The sequence below is a fragment of the Lacerta agilis genome, chromosome 10 (genome assembly GCF_009819535.1).
Source record: "Lacerta agilis isolate rLacAgi1 chromosome 10, rLacAgi1.pri, whole genome shotgun sequence".
Classification (NCBI taxonomy): domain Eukaryota; kingdom Metazoa; phylum Chordata; class Lepidosauria; order Squamata; family Lacertidae; genus Lacerta; species Lacerta agilis.
This window is the reverse complement of record NC_046321.1, coordinates 61,675,031-61,697,382: the sequence shown is the minus strand read 5'-3', so window position 1 is coordinate 61,697,382 and position 22,352 is coordinate 61,675,031.

The following is a 22,352-nucleotide window of genomic DNA, read 5'->3' as shown; positions in this document are numbered from 1 at the left end:
AGTAATTTGTTGTTTTACGATACACGCGAAAGTATATATGCTTATGAGATGATTTGTTGTGTTACATTACATATTGAAGTATTTATATATGCCTAAAAGGTTTACAGTGTATCGGATCGATCACTTTTTATGTTCGGCTAGTGGTTTGTTATTTTCATGACTTTATTGCTACATTATTGTACAAGTATTTCCTCCGATGAAAGGGATGGATGTTGATGGTATTGCTAGCGTTTATATCACAGTCTTGATGTAGACTTTGGCGTGGACACTGTCGGCATTGTCGACGTTTGCCTTTTCATGTCAAGGTTTATATCAAAACAAATGGTAATGTTTGTGTCAGATAAATGCTTATGATATCTCTAACCTTCTTTTTTTATATAACTAAATCAAAAATAATTTAATTTAAAACAAAAAAAGAAAGATGATATGTCGGAATACGTTTCACGGATCCGCCATGGATTCACATTTATTTGGTTATTTTATAAGTTTTTCGAGGTCTACTTTTAGTATAATTGCGCGTAAAAGCGAAAGTGAAAGCATGAATGAATAGTGTGGTTCACTTATGAGATTAATCCGCCTTTATTTTGTAGATCCGGTCATGTTCAAAGTTGTTAATGAGCGTTAAACTTGCTTCCCGCCTTTTTGGAGGGCAGCAACAGTGATTTTATTGGTTAAAGTACTAATGATGATGTCACGTTTGTTCCCTAATAAAAGGCAGAGGCACCCCGCTTAGGCAGAAGAGTTCGTTCATGTTCTTTTAGTTGGGTTTTAGTTGAAGTCAAGTTTAGTTTAAGGGACTAGGAGCGGGCTGGACGGGTTGGATGGGTTTTTCTTTAGTTAGAGTTAGATCGCGGAAGATTATTCGGTTTTAGTTTTAGATAGGTTCTTTTAGGTTAGCCTAGGGTTAGGCCCGCGGAAGATATTTCGGTTTTAGTTTATTTAGTTAGCCTCGCGGAAGATTGGGCGCGCAGGGTCTTTAAGCTTAGGGGAACTTAGCTTAGGGGACGAGCCTATGCGGGTTCTGCCGAAGCCACTAAAGATACAACCGGTGTCTGTCTTCCTTTGGGGTTAAAGGGGGGAGTAAAGTAAAATTTTTAATTTCTTTAATTTGGTCCGCCTATTCAGAGTCAGGGTATATATTTTATTTCACGAGGCAACTTTTCATTAAAGAAGGCGATTAGGAACTCATACACCACCAGAGTCTTCAATTGGCTTACTCATCATCCTTCAGACTGTGAGGCTTGGCCGGCGACCGTGCTCAAAAGCACGCGGAACGCTGGCCGCTTTCCCCGCAACTGGTACCTCGTGCATAACCAGCCCAAGGCCGTGCACGAGGAGCTCCAGCACCCAAACCCCGACACAAAGTGAACCAAAAATCAGAGGAGGAGAAAATGAAGTTGAGCGGTGGGAAGAAATCTTTTTTTTTTTTTTAAGAACAAACTAGAAAGGAAAGTAAGAGCTTGTAGAAAAGAGACCGAAAGAGCACAAAAGAGATTATTATTATGTGTACTTTTCAGAATTTCCTTAAAAGCCCGTGACTCACTGTTTATTTGGACAGCACAGAGGGAGCACTACACTAATAGTAAATAATGGGAGGAAATTGAACACACAGAGCTGTGTGGCGCAGCATTAGGCATGATGGCTTTCCTTTGGCCTGTTCTTGAGAATTGCTTCCCATTATTCTGTTTCAGAATACTTTAAAACACAGCCTTAATAAACCTCACCGAAGGAAAGCATCGAGTTCCGAACCCCAATTTATCTCTGTAATTAAGTAGATCACCTCCTGACAAGAAGGGGTTTTAATATCCTGGGGAAAGGGGCTGCAGATCTTAAATCTTTCAGGGAGAGAACATGTGTTTAAGATTGGTAGCTTTCAGCAAAACTATGTAACTGGGCGTCAGGAAAGGGAGACGCCTTGCGCCCGTTTGTCATATTGTAATTCAATCTTTTAAATAAAAAAAAAATCGCTCGGTTTTTCTTCTTCTTCTAGTTGTTAGTTTAATTTGGAGTTGTGATGCTGCTGCAGTTCATTTATTCTGCTCCCTTGTGGTTTGAAATGATGCCCTGGTTCAGACGTTCAGCCTGCTAGGTAAGTTCTCTGTGTGGTTAAGGGGCACCCCTTCATATTGGTGGTCCATGGGAAGGACATCATATAGGAGCAGGGCTGGAATAAGTGAAACCACCCTTCTCTCTCCTAAAGAGGTAGGAGAAAGAGGTGGCTTCTGGGTGGATGACTAACATTCCTATCTACCTGACAGATTACACCATTTGCGTAGAGATGGTGGAGACGTGCGTTTCTGGTGGCCTGCTCCCCTCTAGGCAGCCTGAGTGTGTCATGCATCGGACGAAGCAGGCTGTATTTATGCCATAATAAATGTGTTAATCTTCAAGGTGCCACGAGACTCTCTGATGCCGTTACCTTCAAAAGACTCACACAGCTACTCATTCGGAATACCTCCCAACACTATTACTCCTTGGTCAACATCGGTCACATGAAACCAAAGAACAAAAACGTTGAGATGAGATCGTGGGTGCCGGACTTCTGATCCCTATAATCTCAGTGAGTGTTAAAATATAAATCAGGCTAGCCTCTCCTCCCTCCCTTCGAAGGTTAGAAGGGCAGAGCCTTAGCTTTTAGGGCAGGATTTTGTGTAATGCGAGGGAAAGAAAAAAAGCTGCAGGCTGGAAAGGCAGAGAAGAAGCCTTAAGTGACTTCTGCTTGAATCCAAGGCGGTGGCTATGGGAGAAGCAAGAGCCACTTGGGGTGCTGATGCTGTTGTATATACGTGTAAATAAACCATCTATTCTAAAGACACTGCAGTCTCTGCTGTGCCACATTTCCAAAAGGAATCGTGAACCTTGGACAAGCACCGGGAACCCCTGGAATCTCGCACTGCTTGGAGATTGGGGTGGCATACAACAATATATTTCTTTGTATGGTGGCAAATGAGATGCTGTGAATAAGGCATGAAATGTCTAGCAGGTAGGCCTTTTCCCCAAATGTTTAGTTTAAAATACTGACCTGATGTTCAAAGATGACGTTCTTAGCAACTGTATTTAACTGGTTGAAATAGATCAGTGTTCCCCAAACTTGGGTCACCAGCCGTTTTTGGACTACAATTCCCATCATCCCTGATCACTGGTCCTGCTAGCTAGGGATCATGGGCGTTGTAGTCCAAAAAAACAGCTGGAGACCCAAGCTTGGGAAACACAGAAATGGATATTTGGCAGCCCTTTGGCTTCCTTGTTGGCATTCAACGATAAAATCTCACCGTGGCATTTAGCATTTCTGTTTCAAAAGCTGTCATGAGGCTCAACAAGATTGGGAGATTTAAATTTTATTTTTTTTAAATTGTAGCAAATGTGCCATTGTTTGCACTGGGCTGAAGGGCAGCACCGCTTGTTATGATAGTTGTGGGAAACACAAATTGCCTCATGGCGTTTCTCAGAAGCATGAACGCATGCATTTATTGATACACATACAGTACTTGCATATTCTACTCTCACAGGTCCTGCATTTGCAGAAGCCACTTTAATTCCGGTGTTTCCTCTATCAGCCTCGTTAATTAACAGCATCCTGGGTGTTACCTCTAGCCTGCAGTTCTTTAAACTGGCACATCATTAAGCATCCTAATTAATACCATGGCACAGCGAAACAAGAGAGGTGGTTTGGATTGTTAGCTAGTTACGCAGGGGGGGGGGAACCCTAAAGAGACCATGCTACAAACACTTCGGCCTCTTTCTTTGAGAGGAATAGGCCTTGTTGTTTCTTCACCATATGCACCCAACTGCTCCTTTCCTGACGGATGTTGCCATGGAAGCGAACTAGGAGGGCGGGAGAGGGGAGGCGTGTATCAAAGAGCCAATAATGCTTTCTGTAGACGACTGCATTGCTGGGGCTGAAAAGTGCAGATTAGAACAGTTAGTTAAGCAGTCGGCCTTTGGAGCCAGAACAGCATGTTTCATTGGCTAGCTTCCTGTCTTGAGCCTTTGTGAAGCTGAAGTTTGATTTCAAAGGAGCTGGTTTCTGCTGTGGTGAATTCTGTAAATACCACAAGCTGAGTACATAGAAGAGGTATCAGGCTTCAGCCCTGCCAGCGCTTACCCCAAAGGGTTCATTCAGATGTGCAGGGCGGCTACAGGAAGAAGCAGGAAGCACCCCTCTAAAACATGCCCCTTCAAGGCTGGATCCCAAACACATAAACGAAGTTACAGGTGGGTAGCCGTGTTGGTCTGCCATAGTCGAAACAAAATAGGAAATTCTTTCCAGTAGCACCTTAGAGACCAACTGAGTTTGTTCTTGGTATCTGAAGAAGTGTGCATGCACACGAAAGCTCATACCAAGAACAAACTCAGTTGGTCTCTAAGGTGCTACTGGAAAGAATTTCCTATTTTGTTTCGACATAAACGAAGGTGTAACTGTCTTTGAACATGGCCGGACTCGCATCTGAGGAAACGAGCACTTAGAATTGGGCTGCACACGTGCAAGAAGAGCAGGAAAAGCACATCGATTATTGAGTGTGTTTTCTCCCAGGGAACCAGTTGTAGCATAAGGTCCTCATTGAACAACCTTCAGGGGCTCTTCAGTGGGTGTGACCGAAGGGTGGAAAAATGTTGGCAGCACAACAGATGTAACTCTTGCAGTAGGCTGTTACTGTACATCCAAGCCATGAACTACTGAGAGTATTAATTTTGGCTCAATGGGAGAAACTGTGGAAAGAAGACATCAGGTTTACAGCCTGTATTAATTTAAGGGAAAATGTCATGAAAATGATATACAGGTGGCACTATAGCCCAGTCAAGCTATCAAAAATGTTTGAGAATCAGTCACCCTTATGTTGGAAATGCAAAAGTGGTTTGGGAACGTACTTCCACATGTGGTGGGAATGTGATATAGTCAAGGAATACTGGGGGAAGGTCCATAATGAATTAAAAAAACTCCTGAAAATCTCTATTAAGAAAAAGCCAGAAACCTTCCTTCTGGGAATACTGCCACCAGAAATCAAGAAAGAGAAAAGATCATTAACAATGTACGCCCTCACAGCGGCCAGAATTCTCATAGCAAGGAATTGGAAGGGTGAGAGTAACCCCACAATATATGATTGGCAAGCTCTAATGACGGAATATATGCAGTAACGACGGGAAGAATGAGAGGTCACTTCAATCAAAAGGTACAAAAGGAATGGGAAGTTTTTACAGATTATTTAAACCAGTACAACAACATCAAAATCTCTTGGCAATAGGAAGGTGACTTTTGTGTATGTATTGAATATTAATATACCATTAGAAAGAAACATAAGACTAAATTGGATGTAACAAGACCTGTGCGGGAAAAAGAAGGGTTAAGATAAAGGAACAAAGAGTACAAACGGAAGTCAAATCTATTTATTTGTATATTAATGTTGTAAGTTGTAATTTCAATGTAGATTTCTTTTCTTCTTCCTTTCCTCCCCCGCCCTTCTCCCTCCTCCCTCCTCTTCCCTCCTCCCCCTCCCCCATTCCCTCTTTACTCTCTTCTTTTTGTCTTTCGGCTCCATTTTAGGACTATTCTTTTACTATTGTTAAATTATGTATAGGCTGTATGTAGAAGTGTGTGTGTGTTTTTATGTTGTGAAATCGTCATGTGTTTCGTTGAGTCATGTATATGATGTGGTGATTTTGCTGTTTAATAAAATAAAATTTAATTTTTTTTTAAAAAAAGAGAGTATTAATTTTGGATATGTGGAAGCCTCTGGATCAGGGGTCAGCAAACTTTTCTAGCACGGGCTGGTCTACTGTCCCTCAGACCTTGTGGGTCGGACTATATTTTTTTTGGGGGGGGGAAATAAATTAATTCCTATGCCCCACAAATAACCCAGAGATGCATTTTAAATAAAAACACACATTCTACTCATGTAAAAACACGCTGTTTTGCTGGAGACAGAGAAAAGCACATCCATTCTCTTCAGTAGCTTAGAAAAAAGAGACACCACACCCAACATGGATGCCTGCAGACCTGCGTATGCATAGACCTGAAAAGCAACCCCTTTTACGTCATTGTGAGCTGTTGATCCTGTGACTAAGCCACAGAGATACATCCCCACGAATGATTAACCAGGTAGGATTTTCCTCTAACTTCATGGAAATTTCCAGCCATGCTTCCCAGTGTACAATCCCAGCCAGGCAAAGGCATTCCATGAGAGGATGGAGCAGGACCAGTGAAGGGGTTGTTGTGGTCTGGGAAGAGGTGTGGCCTGAGAAGAGTCCTGGGGCCAGGTAGAGAGGCCTTGAGACCTGCATTTGGCCCCTGATCCTGAGGTTCCCCACTTGTCTCCACCTTTTCTCCTGGTTCTTCAAGCTTTTGTGGTGTTTGGCATTACGACGATGCGTGGTGTTTTTTTCACGCAAAGCTGTATTGATTTTGGATTCCAGCCGTCAGTGTTTGAGAATTAGATGCTTCCAGAGCAGCTTCAAAGAAGCTCTGAAATCTGCAGCAGCTGTTGAGGTCCGTGACAGCTCCTGGCTTTGCTTCCAGCATTACAATGATTACAAATTAATATATTTAGAGAGATTTTCTCCAAGCAAGGAGCTAAATGAATTCAGTCAAAATAAAGACCTTCCACTGTCTAACTAGGGATCGCCGTGATTAATTGATTAATTCATTAATTGCACATTCGAAATGTGAGGTTTAATAGGGTTTTAATTGGGCACCTGGCTCAGGAGTTTGATTGAGGTGACAGACTCAACTGAAACTGAGAAAAAAAAGAGGGAGCGAGAGGGGTGAGGCGATGCTTCTCAGTGAAACGAATGTTCAGCATTATTTACTAAAGTGCAACAGTTGCTAAATAGTTTTGCTAAACCGTTAACTGGCATATCAGATCACCTCTAGCATGCTGGTATTTTGCAGGATGGATTCAGCCACATTCCAGTTCAACTGCATTCCAAAAAGTTTAGGTTTGTGCAATTAAAGTGCTCTGGTGCAACAAATTCTTAAAATTCAATCAATCATCACCTTTATTGGCATATTTAAAATAAAAACAAAAAATTAAAATAGATAAGGCGTTTTGTGGTTCAGAAGTGAAATTTACTAAAAAGTATGGGATAAATGACTGATTTACTGGAAGACATAAAGCCCGTATGCAAAGCACATCAGGATGAATTAAGATGAATGCCCATTGTTGTATAACTGCCCAGTAAACAGATCAGAAAAATGCTCTATAAAGACAGGCATTGTCTAGCCTCTTCATGAGCTTTGTGTAAGCAACTCAGGATGAATGCCCAATAAACCGGTCATTCAGATGAGCCCTAACATTGTAATTGCCTTTCAAATCCTACACATCAGTTTCTCCGTCCTGTTTCCTCTTCACTATCCCTATGTCGAAAAACAAGGCACCTGGCTACTTCCACTGATTCCTGTAACTTTTGGAGTGTTTTGCATTACAAGGATTCGATGACTGTCAATCATCTGTCCTTGCAAATCTCTCATAGGCCAGGGGAGGGAGAGAGGGGAAGTCTCCTGTCAAAGCAGGGTTGTTTTGCTTATACTGTTGCACGATCTCTGTTGTTGTTCGTAATGGGCTTCTGGCCCATGTAGACATCTCTTCAAGAGATGGGGATGCCAAAGGGAAATAAAGAAGTGGTAGTTGGGAACTGTGTTTTGTATACAGTATATCTGAAAATGAAGCGGGTGGCACTGTGGGTTAAACCACTGAGCCTAGGGCTTGCTGATCAGAAGGTCGGCGGTTCGAATCCCCGTGATGGGGTGAGCTCTCGTTGCTTGGTCCCTGCTCCTGCCCACCTAGCAGTTCGAAAGCACGTCCAAGTGCAAGTAGATAAATACCGGTACTTACTTACTAACTTACTCAAACTTACTAACTAAAACTACGAAACACACAGAATCCATTTAAACTGCATCATTATCCATGAACTCTCAATCCTACAATTTCCATTCTTTTGAGATATAATAGCAATAGTTGTATCTACTTGAGTCTTTGCTTAATGGCTTTATACTCTTTTTTTTAAGACTTTGCAAGAAGACATTCTGCAAATGGGTCTCTGAAAGTCTCCCAATTACGAGTTTTAATCCACATCTGATCGTCACCGAAGCATGATTACATGCAGAATTTGCTAAATTTGTTCAAGCTATTCCTTCAACCTGCCAGTAGCACCTTAGAGACCAACTACCAGTAAGTTTATTCTTGGTATGAGCTTTTGTGTGCATGCACACTTCTTACGCAAACTTACTAACTTACTCAAACTTACTAACTTACTTACTCAAACTTACTAACTTATTCAAACTTACTAACTTACGCAAACTTACTAACTTACACAAACATACTAACTTACGCAAACTTACTAACTTACGCAAACATACTAACTTACTCAAACTTACTAACTTACGCAAACTTACTAACTTACGCAAACTTACTAACTTACGCAAACTTACTAAGTTACGCAAACTTACTAACTTACGCAAACATAGTAAGTTACGCAAACATACTAACTTACGCAAACTTACTAACTTACGCAAACTTACTAACTTACGCAAACTTACTAACTTACGCAAACTTACTAACTTACGCAAACATACTAAGTTACGCAAACATACTAACTTACGCAAACTTACTAACTTACGCAAACTTACTAACTTACGCAAACATACTAAGTTACGCAAACATACTAAGTTACGCAAACATACTAACTTACGCAAACTTACTAACTTACGCAAACATACTAAGTTACGCAAACATACTAAGTTACGCAAACTTACTAAGTTACGCAAACTTACTAAGTTACGCAAACTTACTAAGTTACGCAAACATACTAACTTACGCAAACATACTAACTTACGCAAACATACTAACTTACGCAAACTTACTAACTTACGCAAACTTACTAACTTACGCAAACATACTAACTTACGCAAACATACTAACTTACGCAAACTTACTAACTTACGCAAACATACTAACTTACGCAAACTTACTAAGTTACGCAAACATACTAACTTACGCAAACTTACTAAGTTACGCAAACATACTAACTTACGCAAACATACTAAGTTACGCAAACTTACTAACTTACGCAAACTTACTAACTTACGCAAACTTACTAACTTACGCAAACATACTAACTTACGCAAACTTATTAACGCAAACTTACTAACTTACGCAAACATACTAACTTACTCAAACTTACTAACTTTCTAAAACTTACGGTAGGTACTGCTCCGGTGGGAAGGTAAGTGGTGTTTCCATGCGCTGGTCTGGTTCTCCAGAAGCGGCTTAGTCATGCTGGCCACATGACCTGGAAACTGTATGCTGACTCCCTCGGCCAGTAACGCGAGATGAGCGCCGCAACCCCAGAGTCGGACACTACTGGACCTAATGGTCAGGGGTCCCTTTACCTTACATCTGAAAATGTTCTCCTAGTTTGCTTTGTACATCTCCCAGAGACTTCCCCAAGCTTGCATTCCTTTCCCTTCCCACCTTTACTTCAAGCAGCACTTCTTAATGACAATTTAAAACAAGTTTTTCCACTCCGAATATTATGTTGCACTGTTGCCATATGTCCGAATCCCAAATCGATGGGTGTATTTCTATTCCGAAATGTCCAAAGGGTTTCACTCATCATGCTGTTTGGGGATTGCATAACCATGCAGGTGCTTTGGCAAGATCCAAATAAATAAGTAAATAAATATCCTGATTTTTGTCACTAGGCTTTTAAAATGCAAGAGCTTCCTTTTATGAGGTCTAATTGTGGCGCTGTGCTGGGGGGCGGGCGGGCGAAGAAAACAATTCATTTGAGAACCTTGGGAGAGGAGCAATGCAAAAATAGAAATGTGTGAGCAACCTATGGGCAACTGGAAATGTGTGTTTGAGTAATCCGATTTCTGGTTGTCGTGCGCTTATCCTTTGTCGCGTTCCATTCGATGTACCCAGAGTAGAACATCTTATGGCAAAGCTGGCTATTATTTTCAAATGAATAGTTTGAAGTGTTTTCCGTAGCAGGCTAAGTTAAGACTACCTGCTTGGCCAACCACAGTAGAGAACCAGCTCAGCGGCAAAGGGATAATTCCACGCTTGCTTAATAATTTGCAGAGCTTAGAATGTGAAGTGGAGTTAGATCAGTGGCTGAAGGGCACTATTCTTATTATACTCCTGCTTGCAGTTGAAGTTGTTCATTTAAATCACTATGGGAGATGCAATTTGGTGCATTTCATCTGCAATTTGCTAGCCTCTGTTATGACATGAATTACAGCTGCGTCTAGTACATTAGGATTTCACACACACACACACACACACACACACACACACACACCACACCACACCACATCACATTCCATTTCAATTGCCTGCTTTGGGTACAATTTGTTACAACAGAGTTATTATACATAGTGGGATATGACCTCTACACTTCCCTGAATGCAACAATCTGAGCTTGCAAAGACAAATCTGCTTGTGGACACACACACACAAAATTAAAAAAATCCTTCCAGTAGCACCTTAGAGACCATCAATGTTTGTTCTTGGCATGAGCTTTTGTGTGCATGCACACTTCTTCAGATACCTGAAGAATATCTGATACTGTTATACAGTGGTTCTGCTCCTTCCTCCTGTGCCGTGTTCAGAAAGTGGTGGTGGGGGATGAGTGTTCAGACCCCTGGGCCCTCACTTGTGGGGTGCCTCAGGGTTCTGTCCTCTCCCCCATGCTTATCAACATCTACATGCAGCCGCTGGGAGAGATCATCAGCGGGTTTGGGCTGGGTGTTCATCAGTATGCGGATGATACCCAGCTCTACCTCTCTTTCAAATCAGAACCAGTGAAGGCGGTGAAGGCCCTATGTGAGTGTCTGGAGGCAGTTGGAGAATGGATGGCGGCTAACAGATTGAGCTTGAATCCTGACAAGACAGAAGTACTGTTTTTGGGGGACAGGAGGTGGGCAGGTGTGGAGGACTCCCTGGTCCTGAATGGGGTAACTGTGCCCCTGAAGGACCAGCTGCACAGCCTGGGAGTCATTTTGGACTCACAGCTGTCCATGGAGGCGCAGGTTAATTCTGTATCCAGTGCAGCTATCTACCAGCTCCATCTGGTACGCAGGCTGAGACCCTACCTGCCTGCGGATTGTCTTGCCAGAGTGGTGCATGCTCTAGTTATCTCTCGCTTGGATTACTGCAGTGCGCTCTATGTGGGGCTACCTTTGAAGGTGACCTGGAAACTACAACTAATCCAGAATGCAGCAGCTAGACTGGTGATTGGGAGCGGCCGCCGAGACCATATAACATCGGTCTTGAAAGACCTACATTTGCTCCCAGTACGTTTCTGAGCACAATTCAAAGTGTTGGTGCTAACCTTTAAAGCTCTAAACGGCCTCGGTCTGAAGGAGCATCTCCACCCCCATCGTTCTGCCCGGACACTGAGGTCCAGCTGCGAGGGCCTTCTGGCGGTTCCCTCACTACAAGAAGCCAAGTTACAGCCAAGTTAATAAAGCTGTGGCCAAAATTATGCCCAAAACCTTAAAGTTAAATTTCTGTGTGAAGTGTGTGTTATTTGAGAGGTGGCTTGGGGAACTTGGTTTCCTCCTCAAAGATCTACTGGGATTTATTTGCTCGCTTTCGGCGGTCCATCCAAGAGGTTAGCGTATGTGTGCTCTGGTGCTAATGATCTGCCTCTGCATATATTTAGGACCTGGCTTGTTCAGTCTCTGCCTGGCGTTGTAGATTGGTGTGCACAATTTCGGACCTGGTACTATTTGGCCTGAATGTGTATGTATATATAGCAGAACAACCAGACAGATGCCATCAATTGTGAGTTGAACAGAACAGAATGGTCAGGTCCAAGCAGCAAGCCAAGTTGATGAGTCCATCTGAAGACAGCACCCATTGACCTGTCTCAAATGTATGCTATTTCTGAATAATTTCTTTGGACACGGCTGACCCTCCCCTACAAAAACAAAACAAAACACACAAAACGAAACAAAAAAAAAACTCTGCAAGGAAGTAGGAGCAATTTGTGTTTGCATTCTTCACAAGACTTTGTCAGAAGCAGGGAAAGTGCTTGCACGTTTGGCAGAAATATGCTAGGGACAGAAAGAGAATCTAAAGAGAGAACAAATTAAATAATATTACGGGTCCTTTTTATTTAAAAGAACAGTGGGCTCTCTAAAGAAGCTGCAGTGAACTGGAGTTCTCTCATTACAACATTGCTCTTTGCCCATTTTTTAAAAAATTTCAAAAAAGCCTTCTGCCTTTATTTCCAGCTTTCTGTGTTTGCGAGAAGGGTCTGTGGGATTACCGGGAATTCAATTACAGGCTGTCACTACTGTTTATATTGATTTATATATCATGCACGGTGACGGGCTCATCGTGCAGCCTTAATTTGCCTTAATAGCTTTATTGTTTATTAATAGCAACGCACCGGCCTCTCATTGTGAGCCGTGCACGCTTTAAAATGTCAGCTCCTTCTTCCCGCGAAAAAAGGCGCGTCGCAGAGCAAAGGAAGGCGAGGAGCTGGAAATCCTGTCAGCGTTCTTCCGCAGGCCTGCCCTTTATGCTCGGCAAACTGCAAACCTGACAGGAAAAAAAACCCTCCTTCCTCTGCTCCTCCCCGCTTCCCAAATTAATGAACCGCCTCTGGTCTGTGTTTGTGCAAAGTGGCAATTAAGGCATTTATTTATTTATTTGATAAAAGTTTGAACTACTCAAACATTTGTCACCGAGCTAATAGGTCTGCCCAAGTTCTCAGTGTGCTAATATCTTCCTGCCTTTTGAAGGGCTCAAGCCCCATACAGTGGTGCCTTGGTTCTCCAACTTAATCCATTCCGGAAGTCCGTTCCAAAACCAAATCGTTCCTCCCATAGAAAGTAACGCAAAATGGATTAATCCGTTCCAGACTTTTAAAAACAACCCCTAAAACAGCAATTTGACATGAATTTTACTATCTAACGAGACCATTGATCCATAAAATGAAAACAACAATCAATGTACTGTCCTATAAAATAAATAAGACAGTATTGTACATGATAAAAATTAAAATTAATTTCTTTTCTTACCTGCACTGATGATAGTCATTGTTGGGGGGGGGGTGGCTTTTATCCATTTCCGCAGTCGCACAATCAATCAATCAATCAGTAGCTGAACTGGGTTCCACACAGTCACAAAAACAAATGAACCGAAAAAGCCTCAAAAACAAAAACGCAGAATAAAGAGCAAAAACAAAAGCACCAAACTTAATCCGTTCCGGAAGTCCGTTTGACTTCCGAAATGTTTGGAAAGCAAGGCGCAGCTTCTGATTGGTGCAGGTGCCCCAGAAACAATAACTGATAGCCGCATTGGATGTTTGGCTTCCAAAAAAACCTTCGGAAGCCAGAGCACTTGCGGGTTTTGGGCGTTTGGGAACCAAGGTGTTTGAGAACCAAGATACCACTGTGTTTGTTTTTCACAACTAACACAGACGGCGGCAATGCAAATCTCCTCAGCGGTCGGCCCCATTGAGTTCAATGGGATTTATTCCTTCTTAAGTGTGTATAGCACTGTAGCCTTACAATACAATCCTACGCTGTGCTATTTTTTTTTCCAGAAAAAGAGTTCCCAGAACTGAGTTCCGGCTGAAAAAAGCCCTGATCCTGTGCATGTCCACCCACCAATATGCACCACTGAATTCAATGGAAATTCCTTTCCCCCGCTCAGTGTATAAGATTGCGGCCTTAAGCTGATTTTCACATTTCCTGTGCCTGCATTTGTTATACAGTACTTCCATACCTTCCAACATTTCTCCAATGAAAATAGGGACGACAACGACAACAACAACAACAACAACAACAACAACAACAACAACAACAACAACCTATACCCTGCCCATCTGGCTGGGTTTCCCCAGCCACTCTGCGCAGCTCCCAATAGAACATTAAAAACATGGCAAAAGATCAAACATTAAAAATTTCCCTAAACAGGGCTGCCTTCAGGGGTCTTCTAAAAGTCAGATAGTTGTTTATTTCCTTGACATGTGATGGGAGGGCGTTCCACAGGGCCACCACCGAGAAGGCGCTCTGCCTGGTTCCCTGTAACCTGACTTCTCACAGCGAGGGAACCGCCAGAAAGCCCACGGAGCTGGACTTCAGTGTCCGGGCTGAACGATGGAGGTGGAGATGCTCCTTCAGGTATACTCCTCCCCTCCCTCCATGGGTTCCATTTCTAAAGATTTATTCTTTCCCCCTCGTCTTCTTACTGTTATCCATCTATTATGTAATCAGAGTAACCAAAGCTCATTTCACTTTACAAGTGCCATTGTATTCCTGCCAATGATTTCAACTGTCTACAGTGGCGCTCGCTCTCTCTCTCTCTCTCTCTCTCTCTCTCTCTCTCTCTCTCTCTCTCTCTCTATATATATATATATATATATATATGTTATTCCCATCTTTTAAAAATACTTGGTCTTCCTGGTTTCTGATCTTTCCTGTCAGTCTTGCCGTTTCTGCGTATTCCATCAGTTTGGTCTGCCATTCTCCTCTGGTCGGTACTTCTCCTCCTGTCCATCTTAATTTCCCGTAGATTTCAATAGGGCTTTGGTCCCGTCCCCCCCTCACATATGCCCTGGAAAATGGCCTTTGTCTCCAGCCTCCCTCTGCTGCTTCGCCTTGCAATGACTCGATTCATTCACTAGAGAGCACCACAGCACACAGAATCTTCCAGAGCTTTTTTTTTTTTGCCACTTAATGTCTTGTGACAAACAATAAAAAGTATGGAGATTAATATTCCAAATGGTTAGCATATCAGAATGGAATAATAAAACCACCAATATTACAGGGAATATGGAGGTGAAAAATAACGTGCTATTATTGCAGGTCTCTCTCTCTCTCTCTCTCTCTCTCTTTCTTTCTTCATGACAGGCTATGCACAGTTTTATAATGAGGGCAGAGTTCACTGCCGATTATTGCCAGGGAAAGTTTCCATCGAAGGCTGTTTTTCTTTTATCTTTGCAATCTGCTGCATTAAGCAGTCATATTCCCAACGGGAGAACATGTTGTCTTTCTGCTTGGTAGCACACAGCCAAGATGCATCTTGGGACTGCGGTGTTTCGGAGCAAGTAGCGCAAAGCTGTGGAAGAAATGAACACCCTGAATTTATGAGGTGTCGAGAATAGTGTTTTGTGTGGTAAACACTGCAGGCAATGGAAGAATATGAAAGGAGTACATGTTGGCATCATCTGGTCAAAAGTCATGCACATGTTATCCTGGGTTAGCCTCCTCTCCCTCCTCTCTCTCTCTCTCTCTCTCTCTCTCTCTCTCTCTCTCTCACACACACACACACACACACACACACACACACAGTCCCTGTGCACTGAACATTCAAAGCAGCATCGCACAGCTTTAAGCAGTCACGGATTCCCTCCAAGAATTCTGGGAACTGTAGTTTGTAAAGGGCGCTGAGAGTTGTTAGGAAACCCCTATTCCCCTCACAAAACTACAGTTCCCAGAGTGGTATAATGGTTGATCCTTCTTCCCAGGGAACTTGGGGAATTGTCGCTCCGTGAGGGGAGCAAGCGTGTCTTCTAAGGGGTCACCAGATCTTGGAGACTTTGATGATCTCCGATCCAAGCACGTTGTGAGCTGCAACACGGGGTTAACAGTTCTCCATGCCACTCCAAATTCTCTCCCCCTCTACCATTTCCTAGCTATTGATGATCCAGGTATTTCGAGCTTCCTTCTTTTATTCCACACTTCAACCATGGCCACAAAAGGCTCCCTCTGCCTTGTTGATCCCACTCCTTTAGCCACCATAACAGTTGTGCTCCATGAATTTCCCAAAGATCCTTTCCCAAAGATATCCAAGTCAAATGGCTATTACCACACCATCATTATTATTTATTAAATCTATATATCGCCCTCTACCCATAGGTCTCAGGGCGGTTCACATCTTGTTGTGAACGGAGAGTTGCTTTTACAATAATTGTTTTGCATTTGCCTTCATAGTTTTTCGAAACCTTAAAAGTATGCATTGTTTCCTTTTGACCAGGTTCCTTTCCCATTCCCTTGCTCGATTCCTGGGACTTCCTGGAACGCCAGCGGCTCACTTTTCACACATTACAGCCAAAGCAAAGTGACTCGCATTTCACAAGTTACATTATCGCTTCCGTTCCCTCCCCTTCTGTGTGGTGTATGAACTGGCACTGTTTCTTGCCTGCTCAGCATTTAAAAGGCTGAGCATTTGGTGCGGTGTGTACACTGATAATTCTGGGAGGAAGACGCTTTTTAAAATTATTTTTATTTATTAAATTTGTATACAGAGCTTCACCCAAAAGATTTCAGGGTGGTTCAAGATGAAAAAATAAAAAAGCCACAAAACAGTAACCCCCCTCCCACATGCCACTTACAAAGACTTTCAGAACTGAAGGTCGTGAGATGATGATGATGATTTTTGTATCCCACCCATCTGACTGCTTTGCCCCAGCCACTCTGGGAGGCTTCCAACAAATATAAAACATCCAACATTAAAAAAACTTCCTGATACAGAACTGCCTTCAGGTGTCTTCTAAAAGTTGTGTAGTTTTTTATCTCCTTGACATCTGATGGGAGGGCGTTCCACAGGGAGGGCGCCACCACCGAGAAGGCCCTGTGCCTGGTTCCCCGTAACTTCACTTCTCACAGTCTCACCCCAAAATACAGATATCCATGACTCATCAACACCGGGGTAGTTGTCATTCAGAAACCTTTTACTACAGCAGCGAAGCATCATTTGGAAATGTGTTCAGCAGCATTGCAAACCTCCAGAGGAATAAAGGTAAAGGGACCCCTGACCATTAGGTCCAGTCGTGGCCGACTCTGGGGTTGCAGCGCTCATCTCGCGTTACTGGCCAAGGGAGCCGGCGTACAGCTTCCGGGTCATGTGGCCAGCATGATAAAGCCACTTCTGGCGAACCAGAGCAGCGCACGGAAACGCCGTTTACCTTCCCGCCGGAGCGGCACCTATTTATCTACTTGCACTTTGACGTGCTTTCGAACTGCTAGGTGGGCAGGAGATGGGACTGAGCAATGGGAGATCACCCCGTCACGGGGATTCGAACCGCCAACCTTCTGATCAGCAAGCCCTAGGCTCTGTGGTTAAACCCACAGCGCCACCCGCATCCAGAGGAATACATGCTGTTGTCCATACTGTGTTTCTACGGTGTTCCTTGTTTCCTGTGTACAAATATGTGTGTGTATGTATACACACATGCAGCACTACATTTTCAAGAGAGACACAGAGAGAGAGATGCAAATTCAACTGGCTATTCCCATGAAAGGCAATTAAGGCTGTTGTTTTTCTTCTCTTTGGAATCGGTTTTCTAAAGTGAATTCAGCAGGAGTTTCCACTTTCCATGATGAGCAGTGACCTCTTTTAATCACCGCTGTCCACCATCGGGCCTGTCAGGCAATTTAGCTTCAGGTGCATAATAGCAAGTTATTACAGAGATAGAATCACTTTAAGTTTCTAGACAGTGGAAGCGTTCCCAGAATCCATTACTGCCTGATTGAATTACTCAGATTTCGGCGTGTGAAGGTTTTGTACGGCAGCATGTAATTCGTGAGAGTAACTAATCATATCATATTGATTTAGATGCTGCTGGAATGGGGAATCTAATTGTGAGACGGGGAAAGCTTCTCGGGGAATCTGGACTAATGACTGTGTTTGTAATCCCATTTGCAGGTGAAGGTTCTAAGACACAGCCAAGGAAGCAATGCCAAAGGACATTGTTCCTCACGGAGGGGTCTGGGAACCCAGATGGAAAAGGTGACATTCCTGCAATGGAAGAGGAGGGGCGCCATCTTAATTACAGTGTTGTGGCACACATTTTTTAAAAAAATTATTGAGGTTTTTATATAACAAACAAAAAGAAAAAACAATTACAAACAAAACCAAACCTAAACAGACAACAAACTATTACTCTTATAGAACATTACATTCCTACCTATATCAGCATTAAAGAATAAAACACCTTAAACAAAAAACATAAAACAAAGAACTCAATTCTTAACATCATTCTATCTCACGTTGCCAGTTGACTTCCTCCTGTCTCCTCTTCCAGCGTTCCTTGTCTATCATCTTTAGTGATTTCTAAACATCTTACAAAATCATATTTACTATCAAAAATATCTATCCATATAAACTTAATAAATTTATTTCTAAACCAAATTCATTTTTGTTAAACACTTAACCTTACTCAAAATCTACAGCTTAGCTATCTTTCCTAGTTATATCTAATTATCAATCATACAATAATTTTTTAAATACAGTTTAATTTTCTTCCAATCTACTTGCACCGTGTTGTCCCTCTGGTCACAAAGTTTCCCGGTCATCTCCGCGAGCTCCATATAGTCCATCATTTTCATCTGCCACTCCTCAATCGTTGGTCATTCTTCTGTCTTCCAGTTTTTAGCTATCAAAATTCTAGCTGCTGTTTGTGGCATAGATAAATAAAGTTCTGTGGCACACATTTTGCCAGTTTATCTTTCCTGAAGCAAAGGCAAGCGGGCTCCTTCAGGTGGCGGGATGTAGGGACTAGGAAAAACAAGGAACCGATTTCCACATGGTGCAATTGAAAGTACCGGCCCTATTGTCGGGGTCGGCAGTGCCGTTTGAAACTGCCTCAGGTAACAAAACATACGAGGAAGGGCTTGGGAATTGACCGTCATCGGGAATTTGGGAAGCCACCGAATGCAACTCGCCCTTCCAACTTGCTCATCCATTAGGCCAGTGGTGGCGAACCTATGGCATGTGTGCCAGAGAGGGCACTCAGAGCCCTCTCTGTGGGCGCATACGTCGTCGCCCCAGAGGGCCGTAGCGTCCGTGCCAGGGGTGAAGGAGGAGGAGGAGAGGAGGGGTGTTGCACGCACCATCCAAAGCCTGTGGCACCAGGGCCTGGCGAGCATCGAGGGGCTGAGCAGGCATCAAATTTTGATGCACCAGGGCCTCCCGCCAGTCTGTTTTTCCTTCTCGGGTGTAAGTCACCAGCAGGGCTTAATTCCCAGGTCGGTAAGCATATAAAGACGGCAAACTAAGAAGGGGCTGCTGGGTTTACATGTTCGCTGGGCTTTCCCGGGGAAGCCAACAGAGGAATTAATTCCGTGGAGGCTGCGATCAAATGGCAGCCAAAGAAATGGCGGCAACAACAACAACAACAACAACAACAACAACAACAACAATGTATTATTTATATCCTGCCCACCTGGCAGGGTTTATTTATTTATTTATTTATTTATATTTATTTGTATGTGCGCACGCAGACAATCATTATTATCTCATATTAAAAATTGGGAGAGGGTGGCTCTTAGTGCAGCCCACCAGTGTATGTTGTTGTTCAGTCGTTCAGTCGTGTCCGACTCTTCGTGACCCCATGGACCAGAGCACGCCAGGCACGCCTATCCTTCACTGCCTCTCGCAGTTTGGCCAAACTCATGTTAGTAGCTTCGAGAATACTGTCCAACCATCTCATCCTCTGTCGTGCCCTTCTCCTTGTGCCCTCCATCTTTCCCAACATCAGGGCCTTTTCTAGGGAGTCTTCTCTTCTCATGAGGTGGCCAAAGTACTGGAGCCTCAACTTCAGGATCTGTCCTTCTAGTGAGCACTCAGGGCTGATTTCTTTGAGAATGGATAGGTTTGATTTTCTTGCAGTCCATGGGACTCTCAAGAGTCTCCTCCAGCACCACCAGTGTATATTAGTGGCCAAAATTGTGGCACCTTCTGGAAAAAACGTATTTCTGAGGTTTGATGGTTCATAACACCTGATCCTGAAGTTGAGGCTCCAGTACTTTGGCCACCTCATGAGAAGAGAAGACTCCCTAGAAAAGACCCTGATGTTGGGAAAGATGGAGGGCACAAGGAGAAGGGGACGACAGAGGATGAGATGGTTGGACAGTGTTCTCGAAGATACTAACATGACTTTGGCCAAACTGTGAGAGGCAGTGAAGAATAGGCGTGCCTGGCGTGCTCTGGTCCATGGGGTCACGAAGAGTTGGACACGACTGAACAACTGAACAACAACAACAACACTTTGTTTTGTAGTAATACCAGTGCTTCTTTTCTGAGGGGACGCAGGGGGACGCATACCCCTCAACATTTTGTGAATTTAACGGGAGAAGAAATTCACTGTATTTATTTTCCCCAATTTGAACTGTATTTATTCCCCTTCTTCAGTCAAAATGAGAGTAACCCTAAACATTTTTTAAAGAAAAAAAGCACTGAGTTATACCATAAAAATATATATCAATGGAAAGATAATTTAATTAAGAATGTAATGCAATAATGTTTATGGAGGATTATTGATTACAACAGCAGTCATAAAGAAGAAACATGAAATACACAGAAAAAAATGAGATATACAGGTTAAATTGCCGTGTTGGCACTTGGCGATAAATTAGTGGGTTTTGGGTTGCAGTTTGGGCACTCGGTCCCTAAAAGTTTCGCCATCACTGGATTAGGCTGTTCTATATCAGGGGTCAGCAAACTTTTTTCAGCAGGGGGCCGCTCCACTGTCCCTTAGACAGTGAAGGAAAAAAATGAACAAATTCCTATGCCTCACAAATAACCCAGAGATGCATTTTAAATAAAAGCACACATTCTATTCATGTAAAAACACCAGGCAGGCCCCACAAATAACCCAGAGATGCATTTTAAATAAAAGGGCACATTCTACTCATGTAAAAACACTCTGATTCCTGGACTGTCCGCAGGCTGGATTGAGAAGGCGATTGGGCCGGATTCGGCCCCTGGGCCTTAGTTTGCCTACCCATGTTCTATATGATCTTCTTCTGCCTTCACTTTTAAACGAGGAGCAGCATCCTTGATCTCCCCGCTCCCACTAGGTGGGAATAAACAGCACGGGAAAACATTTATCATTCAGGAAGGCAACAGCAATTTTCATCTGGCTTGTTTTGTTGCTGTTGAGTTCTTCCTCAAACAACAACAACATTCCTCAGTTCTCTTTTCGCATTGCCATTTTCAGCAACTTGACCTTGAGTCAGAACTTGCTTGGAACAAGGTTTTGATCTTGTTGTGTGTCTCCGGCGCTCACGTGACGCTCTTCAAGCGGTTTTGCATTTAATGAAAATGTATGGTCCATTTATTGTGCGGCAATTAGGCTTAATGCTTTTTCATCTATTTTCTTTGTAATGTTCCAGTGGGGTGGCCTGCGGGCGACGGAAATATACATCTACAATACCGCGACTCATTTAGCCAACGTGTTGACATGGTGATATTTCCCTAATAAAGCATGATTAAGAGACTTTGCTCTACTGAGATGCTATGTGTCTCGCGTTGTGAAAATTGTGGATACCAATTCAGCATGCCAACACAGTTGCAGGGCTAAATTGACTTACAGCTCTGTTCGTATCTTCTGGCTAGGTACATATCAGGGGGCTAGGTCAGTTGCCATGCACCAGGAGGAATGCGGGTGGCGCCATGGTCTAAACCATGAGAGAGCCAGTGTGGTGTAGTGTTTAAGAGTGGTAGACTCGTAATCTGGTGAACCGGGTTCGTGTCTCCGCTCCTCCACATGCAGCTGCTGGGTGACCTTGGGCTAGTCACACTTCTTTGAAGTCTCTCAGCCCCACTCACCTCACAGAGTGTTTGTTGTGGGGGAGGAAGGGAAAGGAGAATGTTAGCTGCTTTGAGACTCCTTCGGGTAGTGATAAAGTGAGATATCAAATCCAAACTCTTCTTCACTGCGCCTCTTGGGCATGCCAATCAGAAGGCTGGCGGTTCCACACAACAGGGTGAGCTCCCATGGCTCTGTCCCAGCTCCTGCCAACCTAGCAGTTCGAAAGCATGCCAGTGCAAGTAGATAGATAGGCACCGCTGTGGCGGGAAGGAAAACGCCATTTCTGTGTGCTCTGGTTTCAGTCACGGTGTCCCGTTGTGCCAGAAGTGGTTTAGTCATGCTGGCCGCATGACCCGGAAAGCTGTTTGCGGACAAACGCTGACTCCCTCGGCCTGAAAGCGAGATGAGCGCCGCAACCCCATAGTCTAATTTGACTGGACTTAACCGTCCAGGGGTCCTTTAACTTTACCTTTTACCATGCACCAGGACATTGTGGTTATTTACACCATCCAGCTAGTATAGCAAGTTAGTCCCTGAAGGGCACCAGTGCAGGATATGATCTAGGCAGATGTGCCTTCTGGTGGTTCCCTCGCTGCGAGAAGCCAAGATACAGGGAACCAGGCAGAGGGCCTTCTCGGTGGTGGCGCCCGCCCTGTGGAATGCCCTCCCACCAGATGTCAAAGAGATAAACAACTATCTGACATTTAGAAGACACCTGAAGGTAGGGAAGTTTTTAATGACTGATGTTTTAATGTAGTTTTAATCTTTGTTGGAAGCCGCCTAGGCAAACGCAACCAGAT